Raw genomic sequence first — 18,139 nt, 5'->3', positions numbered from 1 at the left:
TGGAGAACCAAGTCTTTGAACAACATTACAAATTTGAGTAGAGTCCTGCAGTGATTTGTGGTGTAATGTTTATTGCTGAGGGTAAAGTGAATGAATTAGAGCAAAGATAAACCACAGTGGCTTTTATGTGGACGATAAACGCGATGATTTAACTTTGCACTTACACTGCAGTACATTTGTAGAGTAAATAGAGGTATGCTATAAAGAAGTCGTGCACCGTATGCAAGTCTCTATTATGGAGCCTCAAGACTCTAAATCCGTGATGATTGCCTCATTGCGAATCTTGTCATCTTGGGTTTCTGAAATCATTTTACCAATCTGACTCCGACCCAACCGACAATCTCACCATACTCAACCTTAGTTCGATTTTATATCAATAAATTACTGAACAATCTGCTGAGGCGTGGTCTTTGTAGATAAACATAACTGCAATACAAGTTGCATCTCAGGGGACTTTAAAGATGTTCTTGTCCTCTATGAAGCCTTCCTACCAGCCATCCTTGGGTCAAAATAACCACAAATTCAGCAACATGGACTTTAGTCTATTTGAACTTCTTAAAGTGGATATCCTTTTAACCTCTTGGCAATGCTGCCACTGAATAAACACCTGTAAACACTGACCCAAAAATACCCTGCAGGCCCCTTAAGTTAGACCCCAGGGTATATTTGGAGCCAAGCAGCTTGGGCTCACAACTATGATGGTCTTTTATGCAGCAGTTCATGACCCGCTGTTGGTATTTTAAAAATATGACTTGCCATTTTATAGACAGCTAATATTATCTCAAGTTTGCATTAGCGGTTGTGAGCGGGCTGCCCTTGTGGCCATAGAGTGTGTATGTGTGTCTGCATTTCTGTCTGTACATGTGTTTCTGCCTACATATACTGTGTGTACTGTACGTGGGCATGTGTGTGTGTATGCGGATATTTACATATACTGCGCATGTGTGGCTGTGCGTGGGTGTTGTTATGTGCTCCCCCTGCTGGTTATGATGTGCATATGATTTTGGCTCTTGTGATGTCTTGTGTTTTTCCCTCAGGTGTATCTGGTCCAGTCTGATTGAGGGAAAACTAATGAGGAGGGGACAGGAACCTTAACTCTCACTTTTTCCACCTTCCGGCCTCGGCAGCAGCAATTTGTGTTTGTGACCGACTTGATTTAGATTTCTGCTTTTGTTGGTTCTTTGTTTTTTTGATGGGTCCGATAGTCCTGTTATCGCGGCTTATTTCTGTTAGGTTTAGTTCTAATGAACTTAGAAAGAGTAATTCATGTATTCATTTCATCCCAGTTAGATTACTGCAATGCACTTTTTTCTTGCCTCACACAACAAAACCTCAATAAACTTCAGCTGATTCAAAATCTGCAGCCTCATAACCAGGTCCAACAAGAGAGAACACATCTCACCAGTTTTAAAATTCCTTCATTGGCTCCAAGTCTGTCTTAGAATAGCTTTTAAAATTTGAATGGTCACTTTTAAGGCTCGTAGAGGGTTAGCTCCAGAATATATATAGCTGACCTCCCGACCCCCTACGACCCTAAATGCAACCTGAGATCCTCTGGTAGGTCATTCCTTGCCATTCCTCGGTCAAACCTTAAAACTAAAGGTGACCGGGCATTTTCTATTAGGGCCCCCCAGTTGTGGAATGACCTACTGGAGGAGATCAGGGAAGTTAACACATTGTCTTATTTTAAGTCACTTTTAAAAAGTCATTATTTTGATTATTACTGTTATTTTTATTATCTTTTGTTGTATTTTCTCATAATATTATTTTGTTTATTTTTTTTTTTTTTAGGCATTTAGCCTTTATTTGATAGGAACAGCTGAAGAGAGACAAAACATGTGGGAGAGAGATGACATGCAGCAGATTCGAACCCTGGCCACTGCAGTAAGGACTCAGCCTTGTACATGGGGTACTCTACCAGGTGAGCTACCGGGTGCTCACCTGGTATATTTTTATAACTGCTTGCCTATTGTCTTTTTTAATTATATGTAAAGTGATTTGTTTTGAAAAGAGTTATGTAAATAAAGGTATTATTATTGTTAAAGTTGGCTTAGGTTAGAGGGAAGAACCCGGATCCTACGACCCATTGTAACATGAACCAGCTTTTTGAATCAAACTAATATGACAGTAAGACTGTAAGGGCCGAGTCGTGCACAAAAAGAACTAGTTCGTATGACATGTTTTCTAACCACGTCAGAAGGCAAAAGTGTTTATAGCTGTTCCAAACAGCCCCACTGGAAGGCGGGGTGAAAAGCCAGCCGTCATAGCGAGGGGCGAGATGCAATAATCATTTAAATATAATTTAATGCTGGAGGCCTTGTTTTTAAAAAATAACAGAAAAACACTGGCACTGGTCATCATTCTCATCAAACCACCACATTTCTCTTATTTAATATTTTGTCCATTGTGGCAGGAAGAAATTAACTTTACATAGGCTGCCATAAGTTCTGCAGTTTTCCACCTTTAACAAGATGTATGTTATCCTTGAAACTGTGTCAGCTGATGAGATAAATAAAACTGTCCCTCAGAGCTCTCCCTTTCCAATTATTATTAAAGAACTAAATATGAAAGTTTTTTTAAACCCCCGAAACTGGGCTTCCAAATAATGACCAAACCATGAATACATTCTAAACAAAGAGCTTGGCACCACGATCACTGGGACCGCTGAAAGGGCTTGCTTGTAATGAGTGTGTGTATATGTGTGTGTGTGTGTGTGTGTGTGTGTGTTACTGTGTCACTCCATGTGTGTGGCCTGGCTGGCTGGAATGCTAGGACAGCTCGTCATTTACACATTATTTGCAGATACACAGTAAACAAACAAATCAGCCTAAACTCTCCGAGCAGCCCCTCATTAGGCGTCACACACTGGCTGACTAGCTGTAGCTGAACTGTATGATTATTATATTTTAGGAGTCAGAAGTAGTCTTCAACTAACTACATTAGAAGCTAAACAAAATGGTTGTGCCTCACTGAAGCTTAAATCCTTATCAAAACTTCCCCTTTCATTTTATGAGCATTCAATATTAAACATTAAATACAACTGAATTAAATGTATGGCCTTTCATCATCACCGGTGTAGATTCTGCTTCATCTGTGTGTGATAAAACTTGGGAAAAGGCTTGGGCATTCCATGTAGCATTAAAATACCTTGCAAACCAAGTTTCAAAGTGCTCATACGTACCACAGTGACTCTCAGTGACTGATATATTGACCAAACACAGACGCACCTATGCTTAATTGCTCCCTGATACAATCAAAGCCATTCCAGTGCAGGGATTAGACCCTCTCAGAGCCCTTTGATTCGATTCCTTCCACTTGAACAGTGTACTGAAACCTAACCACCTCTGACCTTGACAGCGCAATTATCTGGACGGTGTCGCCACACTAGAAAGGGGTACGGGGGCTGTACCCAGCGGTGAGGTGACTGCATCTGGATTAATTAAAGTGATTTTTGCTCAAACTTGCATGAGGGAGAATGTTAGCTGGTGGACTTCAAACGCAAGGACCTTAATAATGCCTATCATGAATCATAAATCCTTTGCAGCACCAGTACTGTCCTAGGTGAGACTTCACAGCAAATACACGACACTCTACTGAAGGTGCTCTGCTCTGAGGTTTTACTGACATCCATCTGATGTTGTGGGAAATATTTACTTACATTAAGACGGTGTAGTCCCTCATTCGTCCAGGAGTGTTCTATCGTAGAAAAGGTTTCAGTCGTAGTCATCTGGACACTGTTTTCAGAATCAAGACGTTTCGGCTCCCGAAGCCAGAATGACTACGACTGAAACATTTACTTACATTATTTTAAAAAATGGTCCATACTGGTGGTTTTAGCCCATTACCTACAAATCTATTTATCTGTCTAATTTAGGAAACTAAATCTGAAAGAAAACCAATATGCAAACATGGTCTTAGTGAAAAAGGAAAAGAATTATTCTCCAGTGTCAAAGCTTTCACACAAACACACCTACAGAAAAGCTTTTCAAAATAGTTACAGCTTCTAACTGCTTTACTGCATGATGATCATGTACATTTAACAAAACACGAAACAGGACCTTAATGTTTGCTGTGATGGATTAGCAATGTCATACAAGTTTCCATTTGGTTTCTGCAGCCAAGATCATAGAAGATCACTCACAAAACACTTCTCCGTCAGAAAATAGTCGTATATGTGATTTGTACTTAATGAGATAGAACATGCAATGTTATGTGACATTGCACTTGAGCCAGTGAGCCACACACACTAAGACAATTATTGAGTTAGGGCTTTCCTTTACTTGAAAGATAGTTTAATTTAACTGTAATAATGTGAGTGCATATATGAACCTATAATATACATTATATAAAATTAGTGTTACATACTGTACTGGATGTTACAACATATAAATGATGAGTCATTATTGCAGTGAAACTAAACTTTTACTTATGAGAAGAATAATGGTGTTTGCCCTCTCTGTATTTTTGTAACTGCAATCAACAACGCGGCACAGAGTTGTACAGTGCAGCTGCTCTTGGACACATACTGGTGGGCCTGCATGCTTAGTCAGTCTAGGGGTTAATGTGCTGATATGTGCTTACTTCTCAAGGGTCCAGCTTTACATCCCAAGGTGATAACAACCTGCAGAGAAACCAAAGACGAGGCCTAGGATCACCAGATCCTGGGCTATTTAAAGTAAAGCCTAATTGAAACAGTAAAAAACATTTCCTGAACAGTTTTACATGGTGGTGGATCAGGAGCTGACCAGCTCACCAGACCAAAGATGGATGTTAATAGGACTTCAGAGGCTGCAGGACCTCTGTTTGCAACCAATACCATGAGGGTAAATATGACATACAATGCAAATGTACTGATCCAAAAAGGGATAAAGGATTGCAAAGCAGAAAAAAAACTTTCAGACAAACTTTCGCAACAATATGTTTGTTTGCAAACGCTAAATATACATTTAGAATCATGTATATTAACTCTCATTATGGTTTTAAATAGGGTCATTACTTATTTAGGCCACAACATCCTCCCATATTAAATAATAGGTTATTAAGTTTTTCCCTTCCTTTAGCCTTTCCAAGTTTTTTTCCAATAAAAATACATAGAGTGGAAATGGAAATATTAAACTTTTAACCTCACATACTGTATGTAGGCCAAACCTGAAATAAATAAGTGTCTTGTGGGCTGCACTGCCAAACATGTCTTGTAAACTAAGGAGTCAGTTTGATTTTTTTTTTTTTTTTTTTTTTAAACCCATCTGCCAGCCTGTTGGTCTGGTTCGTCTGTCTTAACTGTCAACCTGCCTGTCTGCTTGGTTTGTATTTCTGCATTTCTGTCTGTCTTCCTGCTTGGCTTTCCGTTATTCTGTCTGTCTGCCTGTCAGCCTCTTTACATTTCTGTCGTTCACTGCTCTCTATATATTCCCGTCCTTTCCTAATTGGGAAAACATTCTAAATAGTGGGGGTTATTTATAGTGGGGCATTCAAAAACATATTGTAGCATAAACTTGTATAGTGTACAAGTCAGGCAAGTCAGTCTACTTTTAGGTCAGATGCTAGAAGAGCTCTGATACAAACACATATATTTAAAATTAGGGAAAGAAGTTCTCTGATTCTAAAACTTCATCAAACATTCAGTGTTACTGAATGAAATCAAATATGTGATTTAGGTATTGAAGGATTATGTTTAAGTTCATGACAGCCATTCTGCTGTTGCCAAAGCTATTACTGAACCAACACAGAGTGTTTCTTTGGAACAATAGAAATTTGTCTGTATTGTGTAACTTGTTGGAAGTGTTTAAATTCAACCAATGGGGGCTTCAAATATGCAGCATGCTACATTACTGTACCAGTGCATGCATGGTAAGATTGGCAGAAACATACCCACCACTAATGTGGAGTTACTGATATGAATACTGGTGTCACAAGTCTCCACTCTGGGCCTTTTGGAAAAAAATAGCACACGTCAGGGTGATTAGCTGTTCATTGTCAAATCAGACAAGTCAGTTTTTTTTTTAAATCTAAGATATCAAATCTATAACAAAATAACCCAGCAAATAGCCTTTCTGGTTACATATGAAATTAATTAAACCTCTTTCACACATGGAACCTGCATCACTGGGTTCAATAACCATAAACCAAAACCCCACAGTGTTCAATGGCAGCATCTATACAGCTCAGCTGTGCAGCTGTGTCAACTACTTTCCCTGTGTATATAACTGCAAAATGTGTTCATCTCAGTCAACTTGACTTCAGCTAATTGGACTGGACACAGCTTAACGCAGGGCTGTTCAGCTCTGCTCAGTCATCTTTGGAATGCAGAGAGCACATTCTTTCCATATAGGCTACTAGGTGAAAAAACATGTGCAATATAATGAACCCCAACCTCGTGAAATGGCACACAGTGATTTGTGGGCCAGCCATGGGGTGGATGGTGATGAGAGAAAGTGAGGAACATATGGCAGAATATGTGAGCGTGTGTGACTGTGCTTACATAACATAAAGACACACACCGATTGCAAGCTTCCTACTAGGTATCATAAGGTCAAAAGGGGACTTTTTTATGCCTCTACGGGCCAGGTAGTGTCAGGGACCAAAGTGTTTTATCTGCTACACCCTGGGGTAGAGGTCTGCACAGGACTGTTTTTTCTATCTCACACCCAACCGCTCCTGCAGGATTTCCGACCATTACCGCCCGCTCCTGCAGATGCACAATCCTGTAGGGATTCTGATCACTTGTGTTTCATTAAAAGTCTGTCTGCGCCATCTCACAGGGAAAATGTGTGTAAACCTTATGGGCATTTTTTATAAGAAATGCTAACACAGATGCTCAGCTGTTTAATCAAACGTGTACATAAGTTGTGATCTATTCATCATTAGAAGTAAAGAGAAACAGCTTCAGCTTGAGGCACGGTGAGGGAAAAGTGGATAGGACATTATGGATCCGGGCTCGTTTCTTTGAGAGTTAATGTAATTTCCCATAGAGACAGAAGATTCTGGAAAATCAGACTTTGGAGCCTCAGTGATAGTGTTACTGTTTGGATTAGTGAGGTCAGTTTCTAATGTTACATAACGTAACATTTAAACAAAATGAATGTCACTTGACTTATATTAATGTAAAGACGGTGCATTTACATACAAGGTTAAGCCCAATAATAAACAGCCTCTCATATTTTCACATATGAAATTTCATCTTGTGATAATGATGCTGACTACACGAGAATAAATACGTCCCACGCACGCCACATTTGTGTTGGGTCCTGTGGCGTCTGTGGCATCCCACTGCAGCCCGGGGCATCACTCAGACAGACAGTACAGCTGGAACAAGCTTGACATCACTTATCTTCAAAAGGACGTGTCAAAGGCCTCGGGAGAGCCACTGCTGCACCCCAGGGGTGAGCAGTGAGTGTACGTGCATGTGTGTGTTCCAGCATGTGTGTGTACACAAGTGTGTGTGTGTGTGTGTGTGCGCATGTCTTCAACTACTATCTGAGTTTGTAATAATTCCTTTAACAGTTTCTCTTGGCAGTGAAGCCACAAAACACCAATTAGGGAGGTTGCCCCAAAGTTTTGAGTGGCCAGACAGGTGAGAAAAGTAGCAGGTTAAAGAATGTTTGCAGTAAGAACAATTGAACTCAAATAACAAGAATAAACGGTTTTACTTAATGCTAATTTCAAACATAAGAGTAGCACTACTTGAAAAAGAGAAAACTGTGTTGATTAAAAAGGGATTGAGGTAAATGTATCTCAATTAAGCAGATGGCTATTTAACTGGCAGATGGTGCTTAAGACCCTATGCAACTCTAGCTATAAAACTGATACACTTTTAGTTACACACCCATAGTCAGTTGAGAGCAGCCTGTCCTATAATCTTAACAGACCAATCTCAGGTGAAATGAGTTGTGAAGGATGATACAGAATAGCCGGGTGACAGAGGAGTACATCTCTCTCTTATACTAGTTGTCTTGTTTATAAGAACACCTATTTAAAGCCGCTCTAATCAATATTTTTATGTTAACAATGAATCAAATGACTATGTGTAATGTGAAAGGAGTCCCTCGTGGTGAAGCAGAGACTCTACAGTTCCCCTCAGCTCTACAGAGCATTTTAGCATATTTCAGCTAAGTGTTCTGGTTTTACGTCCTTAAGGCAACTTAACCGTTTTGATTCACTCTCAGCTCTCATTAGTATTGTTTCCAGCAGGAGCAGGCAGCTGTTTTCAGTGAATAACTTCTGATAAACCCATTATAAGCTACTTAGAACCTGGCTGGTGAACACAGAGGAGCATTTAGCAGCTAAAGAGGCCAGATATTTTTTCTCAGGAGTAGGTGGAGACCAAAAGAGAGCTAAAAGACGAGTGAATATTCAACTTAGATTTGCCAGGTGACAGAAACATGATTCCAAATGAATGGTAGTTTCCGCTGCCCCCAAGTGGCCCAAAAAAATCTGTTATTGCAAGTTTAAAGATTTTTTTAATCCACACAAACAGCATCCATTTTTTTCCAAGGGTAACCTATTTATCCTTCACCCTTGTGCCATGACCCATAGACACCACTGGACTAACAGGGAAAATGTGACTGAAGACTGGCATGGTATATTGTGTCTCAATACATAATCTATCCTATTAAGCCCAGATTTTGAAGTGAAAATTGGTGAAACAAAGAAATGCTACAGGTCCCTGACATCCACCTTTCTAAAATCCAAAGAGATCAGACACTGGTCACACCCCTCTCTCAAGTACCACACCCGCCATCCAAGCCTCCCACCTCCCTGATTCCCACTGTTAACCCATGCTGCACTGTAACGCACCAGCTACTTCCCTCTCCTCCAAACCCTCGCCCAGCCCAAGCCCCGCTATTCAACTCCTACCCTCATCCTGCAACGCTCCAGTCCTGAACATAAACAGCGTCTTAATTCAAGGCATGGCAGGGATCCAACTCTGTGTCTGGGGATATGTGGAGAGCCCATTGAAGTGGATGTACTGAGCATAACCCAATCCCTAGAGAGGGGAGGTCAATTATTCTACTGTATATGTTTAAACTAGCCAGACGCGTTAAGTGAGAATATTTATCCTGACACTGTGAGTTATCAAAACTTTCTATAGTAAGGCAACCTATAGAAATGTGCTGTATGTGAGACAGGGAGTGGTATGGGTGGAAAGAAAAGTTGCCTTGTGTTGCTGCTGGCAGGAGATTCCCCCTCTGATTCCCACCAGCCTTTAGCTCTATAAGCAACTCTTATAACGTGTTTTTTTCTACCTGCAACAGACAAATCATCTTGAACTTTAACATGAAAATAGTCTAGCCAAGACATTAGATTACACCAAAGACAAACTGGACAGAATTAGGTCCTCATACAACTGTAGATCACAAAATAAAGAGTTTGAAAATGGTCAAACCATTATTATTTACTGTAGGCAGTGTATGGTATTACACTAACAAACAACACTGACTATTGACCAAAACTTTTGGTATTTCAAGTAACTATAAAATGAAAATTGCAAATAATTCCAATTATCCAAGCTTCTCAAATTAGGTCATCAGAGTATAAGAGTGTGTATGGTTTTGTGTGTGTGTGTGTGTGTGTGTGTGTGTGTGTGTGTAGTGTCGTTGTTTCTGCAGCAATGCAACACTGAAAGAGAAGGGGCGAGAGAGTTGAACAGAGCATCTCTGTCTTCTGTTTTAATCAGCAGATTAGATGGTAGTCACTCCTCACTGGATGTGCTTGTTGCACATGTTGATTAGTCATTAATTGGCCCCTTTCATTATTTGAGAGCAGCAGCGTAAAGTGGGGCTATAAGAGAGGGCCTGATGTCATGCCGGGGGAGGCTGAATAGCACCAGTCTATGAGAGAAAGGCCTTTTAGAAACGTGGACAGTGCCTAATTGGATGAGGATTTCATTGGGCTGCTTGGGAGAACTGGTCTTATGCAATGACATAGATGAATGGATGGGGCTTGGGAGCGATTGTACTTGTGCACAAGTTGGCTGTAAGGGTGACACCAGAGGGCTATGTTAGATGGATTCACCTTCTCATGACACCATTTTTACTATACCTGTTGGTAGCACATAACTTGACTGATGCTGTAAAATACACAGAACTGTCATTATATCTCCTTTTAGTCAAGAACAGAAAGCTGGTCTGTGCAAGTGGCATGGCATTATTATGATCCATGACAAAAGGAAACATCAAACCCAAATATAACTGACCTTGTAAATAAAACATTTAACTTGTATCAGAAAAGGGCTGGAGTTCTACGTGACCACTTGAGGGGAAAGGGGAAAAGGATTTATTTTACTTACTTACTCTTAGGAATGCTAACAAATTTGGCTGGCTGAAAAAAATTTCATATTAAGGAGGACTTAAGGTAAGTCCTAAGGTAAGTCCTATTCCTAAGTACCAAAGTACACCACTCTAAGCCAAATCACTTCTAAGTCTGGGTATAATACTAGAAAACCAGAGGGCAGAAAATGCAATTATGTACGACAAAATGCATGCATGCATGGTCAAAAGTGCTATATTCAGAGCGTGAGAGGGAATCAGAATGAGGTTTAGGACAGCGCTATAATTCAAGAACAGAAAAATGCCTGCATTGTTCTGACGTTTCGCACTGAGAAATATTTCTTGGAAAAAAGCCCTTTTTGTTTTTAAATCGTACAGTGCATCTACCAAAGCCAACTAACCATGACTTGTTTTGATTTTGCATTGCAGATTCCAGCTGGTATGGTGAGACACAGATCAACGAAGGGAGACAGACAGAGATAAAGACAGTGAAACTAGGAGAGAGAGAGAGGCTAGCCCAAGAGACAGAGACAGTTGAGGGGAGCAGACAATGGGGTAGACAGATGGACAAAAAGACAAACTGAGAGACGATAGACATATAGAGATAAATGCATGAGAACAAGGGAAAAAATGGTGTATGTATGTGCTAGAGAGATCATTTCATGCATCCACACCACATTACCTGTACGCACCCGAGCATTTGGTGCCTCAGGTGTTCAGTTACCTACAGAATAAAGGCAACATTCTTGCCTCTCACACAGGCTTGGGTTTCAGCCACATTTGGACCAACACCAGACAGTGAGAAACCCAAACCACTGTACACTTTGGTGGTTAGACAAGCAAGCATTGCATCATCTTAGGTCACAAGTGGAAAGCGCTGAGAATCGGGTTTGTACAGGTCCATATTTACAGGATGGAGGAGGAGTGGGAAGAATAATACCACAATGTTTTTTTCCTCTGGCAAGTGTTTCGATTCTTAGAAATGACTCCTTACAAAGCAGAACATGATTACTCAGCAGTTAGAGTTGTGATACCACGTACATAAAGCATTAATTGGGCTGTAATGTCAACAATACATGGTCACATTAGTCTACAGAACTGTTAACTTGTGGTTAAGTACCAATTTAAACAACCCAAATGCAAAAGTTTGTAGCATGCTTTAAGGCCAAGTATGTGGGAACCGAACCCAATGTAGAACATTTGAACAGAAGACAGAAGAGTAAGTATTTAGAAATTATGACTGATTATGCGACTGAGCACAAACTTAACCTTTAGCCAAAAAAACAAATAGCAGTCCCTAACATCACTGGATTACTTTTTGACAACTGACAGGCAAGCTGAGCATTTTGGTACAGAGGGTGAAGTTGCTCTGCTTTTAGATCCAGCCAGAGTCAGTCGACTGACATGAACTGTGCTGTGGTCCCCCAGCAGACTTGGGTTAATGGTGTCATGACATCAGGGAGGGGGTATTAACAGTGTATAAGCCTAGACTAACCAGTGCTGAATGACTGCTGGCTGACGCACGACCCAATGGAATGCTGCCTAGAGCACGACCACAAGCTCTTATACCACCAATACCAGCTAAGAGGATATCTCTGCCACTTCTCCCATTAGATAGCAGCCGAAACTATACGTATACAAGCAAGGACCAAGGGGGGTATCCAACCTTATGTACATTTGTACATCAAGAAAAGTGCTAATGTTTCAAATGAGGCTCAGGTTTTGGTTATGCAACAAATCTCTGGGGTGATCCCTGCCAAGCATACAGTATTACAATCAAAAACCGATGAAGTACGAGCAGCAGAACCAAATGCACTTTGGATTCTTAAGAGTTTCTCAAAAGAGATAACATACAAGTCTGAATCCTAGAGCGAGTTAACTATAGCTTATTGCAAGTATAATTATGTGCAATATGTGAAGTCAGCAGCCTTTTGGCAGCCTGTAGTCTTGCAGAGTTCATGCCCCGTCATGCCTGTGCTTACTGAGCATGGACTTGAAATAGCAGGACTGGTGCTGAGGGGGTGAAAGAAACCGCAGCTAGAGCGGTTGCCATGTGCACAGAGATGTGACCACAACATAATTAAATGAAAGAAAGCAGGAAATAATGGCAGGGGCAAGGAAAAGAGAAATCCTCTTTGGTTATGAATGGGAGAATGTCAAAAAAATCACTATAGCATGTTTTAGACTGTATGTAGCAGAAGCCACGTGATCAAACTATTTCATATTCAACCACACTTTGGAGGTTAGCATGCAGAGTACCATGCATGTGTGCAGTATTTAAGTGCTCCAGTGTAGGTTGCCAAGTTGAGTGGAATATCAGTGATTGGCCCAATTGTGTGTTTCACTTCAGTGACTCCAGATAGGTTGCTGACTGTGCGTTGCTTGCCTTAATTCTGAAAGGTATGTTGAGGTTGAATTTAAGACACACTAATAAATATACAGTGTACCGGATCTTAATTAATCCAACAGTAATTAAGCCAGTAAGTGCTGAATGACAAAGTTTGAATGCTACATGTCCTCAAAACCACCAGACTCAATATCAAGACATGCTTACAGATTGGTTTCATCCAGTATTTCCCGAATCACAGAGGTCCCACCTATGCAAATGGAGGATCAATAGCTCTGCCTGTGCAGCTGACAAACCCAAATTTAGGTGTATCCTATATTTTTGAACACTCAGGAGAAACCGTTTTCAGGATTTTATCTCAAGTTTTTCCCTTGGAAATGTGCACTGAGAGAACAGATTTGGGATGCATTACCTAAAAAATGTTACCATGTGCATCAGTCCCTAAGTGCCTCCTTCCAGTCTAACTCCACATTCCCAGTGAGAGCCCTGATCTGCATTCAAAACACACAGGCCAACGTCGATAGTTCCCAGAATCATAAATTTGGGTGGTTATGCAACTTTCTGCAGAGACTGCATGCAGCCAATAAAGAAATTGATTTGGGAGAGTGCCCACATGACAGGGCAGATTAGAGTCTATGAAGAGTTGCTTTGTCAAGATGTTTACACATAAAGTTAGATTAGATAAAGATCAGGCGCTCAACTGAGACAAAATGTTGTATTATTGACTTGATATGTAAGCTGCAGTTGGCTTTTAAAACAAATGTCACAATGAAACAACAGGACTATACAATAGATATTAGAGTACACAACAAAGGAGTGGTGCATCTACAGTTACAGTATGCATTTACAGTATTTGGGAAATAGCTGGATTTATTGAAGGCTTGAAGATGATTGAGTGGGCTATTCCTAATGTTTTTCACATCAAGTAACCAACATCATGAAGCCCGATTCTAAAAGACTTCCCAACACACTCGCTCACCCGCCTCTGGGAGAGCTTCTGTTGTTATATTGGTTCAGTACCTGCTTAACAAGTGCACTGATAACACTTTTTACAGTCAGCTCAGTAATTAAAACGTCTTGCTCTTACTGTGTTAAGCTGTGATGGCTCCAAAACTGATTCTACTCAACAATTCCTCACTTTACTCACTGGAAGCCGCCCAAGGACCCTTGGGGGTCCTCGGAGCCCTCTTTGGGAACCACTGCAGTAAGCACTACATGAGTATCCCTGGGAAAACGCCTCTTTCTCCCCCTCCCCACCCCCAAAGCAAATGCTGCCAAAAGGATAAGGCGATAAGACTGGCGAAACTCTCACAGAATTGAGTCGGGGGGGGGGGGCAACGCGGGGAGCTGGAGTCCTACTGGACAGAAAGTAGGCTATGGGCCACTGTAGACTGCTGTTACGCAATTGTAAACACGGCATGGGATCAAAATACTGTTCCCCAAGATAGACTCGAATCACAGTGAATGTTGGGAAAGGTGTAGAAAAGTGCACGAGATTCAGGCAGCTTATAGGCACGCGTACTAACCCCGGAGCAGTCTTCTGCGGAAGCGTTCCACTACTAGGAATACAGTGAGGTCATTATAGTTAAATGCAACAGCCTGATTCGATGAATAAACATGTCTTCAAAGTTCAGTGACTGTCCGCTACGTTGTCAGAGAGGAAGGCATGGACCCAGGTCCCGCTAGGCGGTTACGCGCAGTGCGCACACGTGTTCCGACCCGCAAAACAGTGCGTGTCATCACAACAGCACATTAAACTTTTATTCCACGCGCTCACTGCTCACTCTCCGTGGACTTTTTATTCCCCTCCACAAGGAGCACGAGGAGACCGCGTCTTCATCCTGTAACATGCACTCACCTTACAGCCCGATCAGTGGAGGCAAGGCTACGACCCTCGGAGACAAACACGGAGAGTGGCAGTCAGTCTGAAGATGAAGGGACACTCGGCAGCGTTGGATCAGGCCACGGTGGTCAACATTCCCGGACTGGACAGATAGACAGAGGCAAGAAGAAGAGGAGGAGGAGCAGGAGGCGAAAACAGTGGAGCAAAGACTGCAGGCAGCTCATCTCATGCGGCCGGGGAGGACACATACACACATACACGCACACAAACACACGCATGCAAACAACCCCTCCCCTTTAGACTAGGCCACGCCCACAAGTGAGGGGTGATTAATGCGGCGTTCACGTCTTATGGGACTTAAGGGCGTGTTCAGAGGATTCCGCCTTTTTTTTTTAAAGCGCTGTCTCAATGGCATTTTGAGTTGTGTGTGTGCTGTTATAAAACATATGATCTGAACCTTTTGAGCGAAACAAAGCGAATAAAAAGAGGGGGGTCGCAGACTGTATAAATACAAGATTTTTAACTGGTTATAAGGTCAAGTTGTTGAGTATGTTAAACTCATTTAAATTGTTTAAGAAATACAGGCAGTTGCTCAGCAGCAGATGATTTCGCTGAGTTTTCTGACAAGTTGTTGCATCACCTCATCTGTATGGAAACCACTTTAAAGTTCTACCACCCTCCATCAATCTTACATGAAATAATCAGATTTTTAAATTTGATGACACTCATAATACTAATTTCCCTCTTTGTCGCCCTTCTCTAGGAAATCCGGGATGAACACCCTTTTAAAAGTGCTTAAAGTACCTTAATCAGCTATTAATCCATTGACACCATTTAAACATTTAAATTGCTTCATTTCATTAATCAGTTTCTCATACTTTGCAGTCTTAGGGGACAGGCTGCTTAAATGTATTTGTTGTGCATGCTTTTATCTCCTCACGCCTTGATTATTGTAACAGCCTGTTCACTTGTCTTAATCAAAAAACTCTGACACGACTGCAGACTGTACAGAACTCAGCTGCTCAGCTCTTAACCAGGACCAAGAAGTATGACCACATCACACCTGTTTTAGCCTCTTTACATTGGCTCCCTGTTTGTTTTAGGATTGATTTTAAGATCTTGTTGATTACTTTTAAGGCTCTTCATGACCTTGTAATCCCTTATGAACCTTCACATAGTTTCAGATCTTTGGGCAGGGGTCTTCTGTCTGTTCCTGAGTCCAGGATGAAAATTAAGGGGGGCAGAGCTTTTGCTATCAAGGCCCTGAGGCTCTGAAACAACTTGCCCGGCAAAAGTTCATGTATGTATATGTCAATGTTACAGATTATTACCTAAAAATATTTTTCAGGACTAAAATGGTAAACCAAGGTGGTCACATGGCAAGAATACTGATACACCATGAGACTAAAGCTAAGGACAACGCTCCACTTTTAATTAAAAGCCCTGCTCTGACAAGCACAATCAGAAATAAAAACACCGGTGGCTGCAAGGTATATTGCACAACTGGGGGTCAAATCTCATTGCACCACAGTTACCTTCCCGGCACTGTTGTGTTTTCATCCCTCTGAGCCTTGTAAAGCTATTTCATACATTATACCTGTTATTGTAGTTCAAACTGGTAACTAGTTGAAAACCTAGAGATTGTTAAAACATTTAGGAGGAGTGACATGCACTGAAGGCAATGACTTGAATTGAACCCCACAGCAGTGTTCTGCTCAGGCTGAAGTGACACCAGGGATAACCCAGCGTTCAGTTCATTTTTCATACTGCCTGTGTTATTTCAGACTTGGATAAGTGATGGGAACACACCATGGGAGTCTGAGAGCAAAAGGTCATAAGTCCTGAGCTGTGTGTGTATGTGTCTGGATCAGGGCTCACACTGTGTCCCCTCAATGTGTAAACACACACTCAAAGAGCAGACATTGTGCAGCCGTTGCATCACACAAATACTTCCATACAAACGCGCATCATGTCACTCATATTCAGGGTGCCATAGCGCAACAAAGCATTCTTCCTCTGAGACAGGCACTGAGACATAAACTAAACGCACATTATGTTGATTTCAACTCATCAGACATTCAGCATCACACAGGCCTTTTGTTCAAATTGATTGATCAGATACTTAGTAGACTACCCAACATCAGAAAAGAAAGTCACTACAAACCCCTGCTGATAGTCGGTGTCACTCATAAGTCGGCCAGTCAAGACTAACAAAGCTGTGTAATGTAAGCCGAGGCAATTGGTGAATGGCTTTCACTAAAGTGTTTCACAGGACCATGGGTGAGTATGCTTTTGGTAAAAGCTGCCCCAGAGGGAACTCAACACTTTTTTTTCATTGTTTATTGCTCATCTTTGAGTAAAAAAAAAAAAAAAAAGGAAGAATATCCTGCAAAATGTTAAACTACTGAACTATTCCTCCTCACATCCACAACTAAACAAGCGGTACAAAGTGGCTGATGTGATCTAAATGATATGATTACATGATCAAAACTTGATTAGTCAACATGATGACTGCGTGGTGACATGTAACATATCGTCCCTGCCTTAGGTCTACGTGTGAACCTGTTATGGCAACAAATAAACTTACCAATAAGGTTGGTAAAGGCGTGACCAAAGCTAACCAAACCTACATTTTTTTCAGTGTTATGTGGTGATCTTCTGGTAATTCCTGATTCAGAGGTTGTTTACGCTTTCGGCATGGTTAAAATGGTTTTGGAACCGTAACACAGGCACAAGCTCAAACACACGTACATACAACAAAAATATCACTCACACCCACCCATACACACACTTCAGAGATTTGTAAGGCAGATTTGAATGGCTGTAGAGTGAGCATGAATTTTGACCCACAAAAGAGCCTGTGGTCCTCTGCAGGAATTTACCGCTCTCACTGGCCAACACAGCCAAGCTCACCCTTATGCACTCTGACTTATTCCACTGTCAGAATTGACTTATCATTGCCCTGCACTGGTCAGTAAAATCCCTGAAAACAAGACCATGAAAGTGCATGTTTTATCTGGGAACACTTTTGCACTCAAAAGATAATTATTTAAAGAGAACCAGTATTTAATATTTGTTTATGATGGGTGAGTCGATAGAGTGTACAGTTTTATGTCACTTCACTTTCAATCAGACCTTGCACACATGCTAGCAAATGAGATCATTTAAAAGTGATGAGTTCAACCAACTTAACTAACAGACTAATGACAATACATCTGAGATTTCTCCCACAATATGTGTATCTACACTGTGTATTTCCATGTGACTTTGCAACTAATGTGGATATTTGCATTATTCAGTTGCTTCTGGGGAAAGCTGGAGGGGACAATGACTAGTGTTTCAGGAATCAGGAATGCAGGTTAGGTTGAAGTTCTGTGAGAGTCATTTTGTGTGACCACATAGTGATGAGTCAGGGGCATGAGCTGCTGCCCGGAATAGTAGCTCATCTGTGGTTTGGCAAAGAGAGAGAGAGAGAGAGAGGCTACAATATATTTCATAAGGACAGCAGGATGACCACAGTCTACAGGCAACCACAGTGCTGGGAATGGCAAGGGCGCATAATGATGCTTTCCAGGGCAAGGTTCATACTACCATCTGCTGAATCTAACTGCTACTTGAGAGGGAAAAATGCAAATTCTTATCAAATAAGGCTAAAATACAGGAATGTCAGCTGGAAGTCAG

General features: G+C 41.3%; 1 protein-coding gene across 7 annotated transcripts in view; it reads right to left on the bottom strand.

Annotated features, from left to right (window-relative positions):
- Positions 1–14,763, bottom strand: part of grb10b (growth factor receptor-bound protein 10b) — a 69,667-nt gene extending 54,904 nt beyond the window's left edge. For 3 of the 7 annotated variants that reach the window (XM_044206946.1, XM_044206945.1, XM_044206947.1), the window contains exon 1: positions 14,474–14,763. The gene's annotated coding sequence lies outside the window, so the exon portion shown is untranslated. The remainder of the gene's footprint in view (positions 1–14,473) is intronic. The other 4 variants (XM_044206948.1, XM_044206949.1, XM_044206950.1 and 1 more) reach the window with 2 other exon arrangements.
- Between the last annotated feature and the right edge of the window lie 3,376 nt (positions 14,764–18,139).

The sequence above is a fragment of the Siniperca chuatsi genome, linkage group LG9 (genome assembly GCF_020085105.1).
Source record: "Siniperca chuatsi isolate FFG_IHB_CAS linkage group LG9, ASM2008510v1, whole genome shotgun sequence".
NCBI classification, from domain to species: domain Eukaryota; kingdom Metazoa; phylum Chordata; class Actinopteri; order Centrarchiformes; family Sinipercidae; genus Siniperca; species Siniperca chuatsi.
This window is presented reverse-complemented; position numbering and strand designations above follow the sequence as displayed.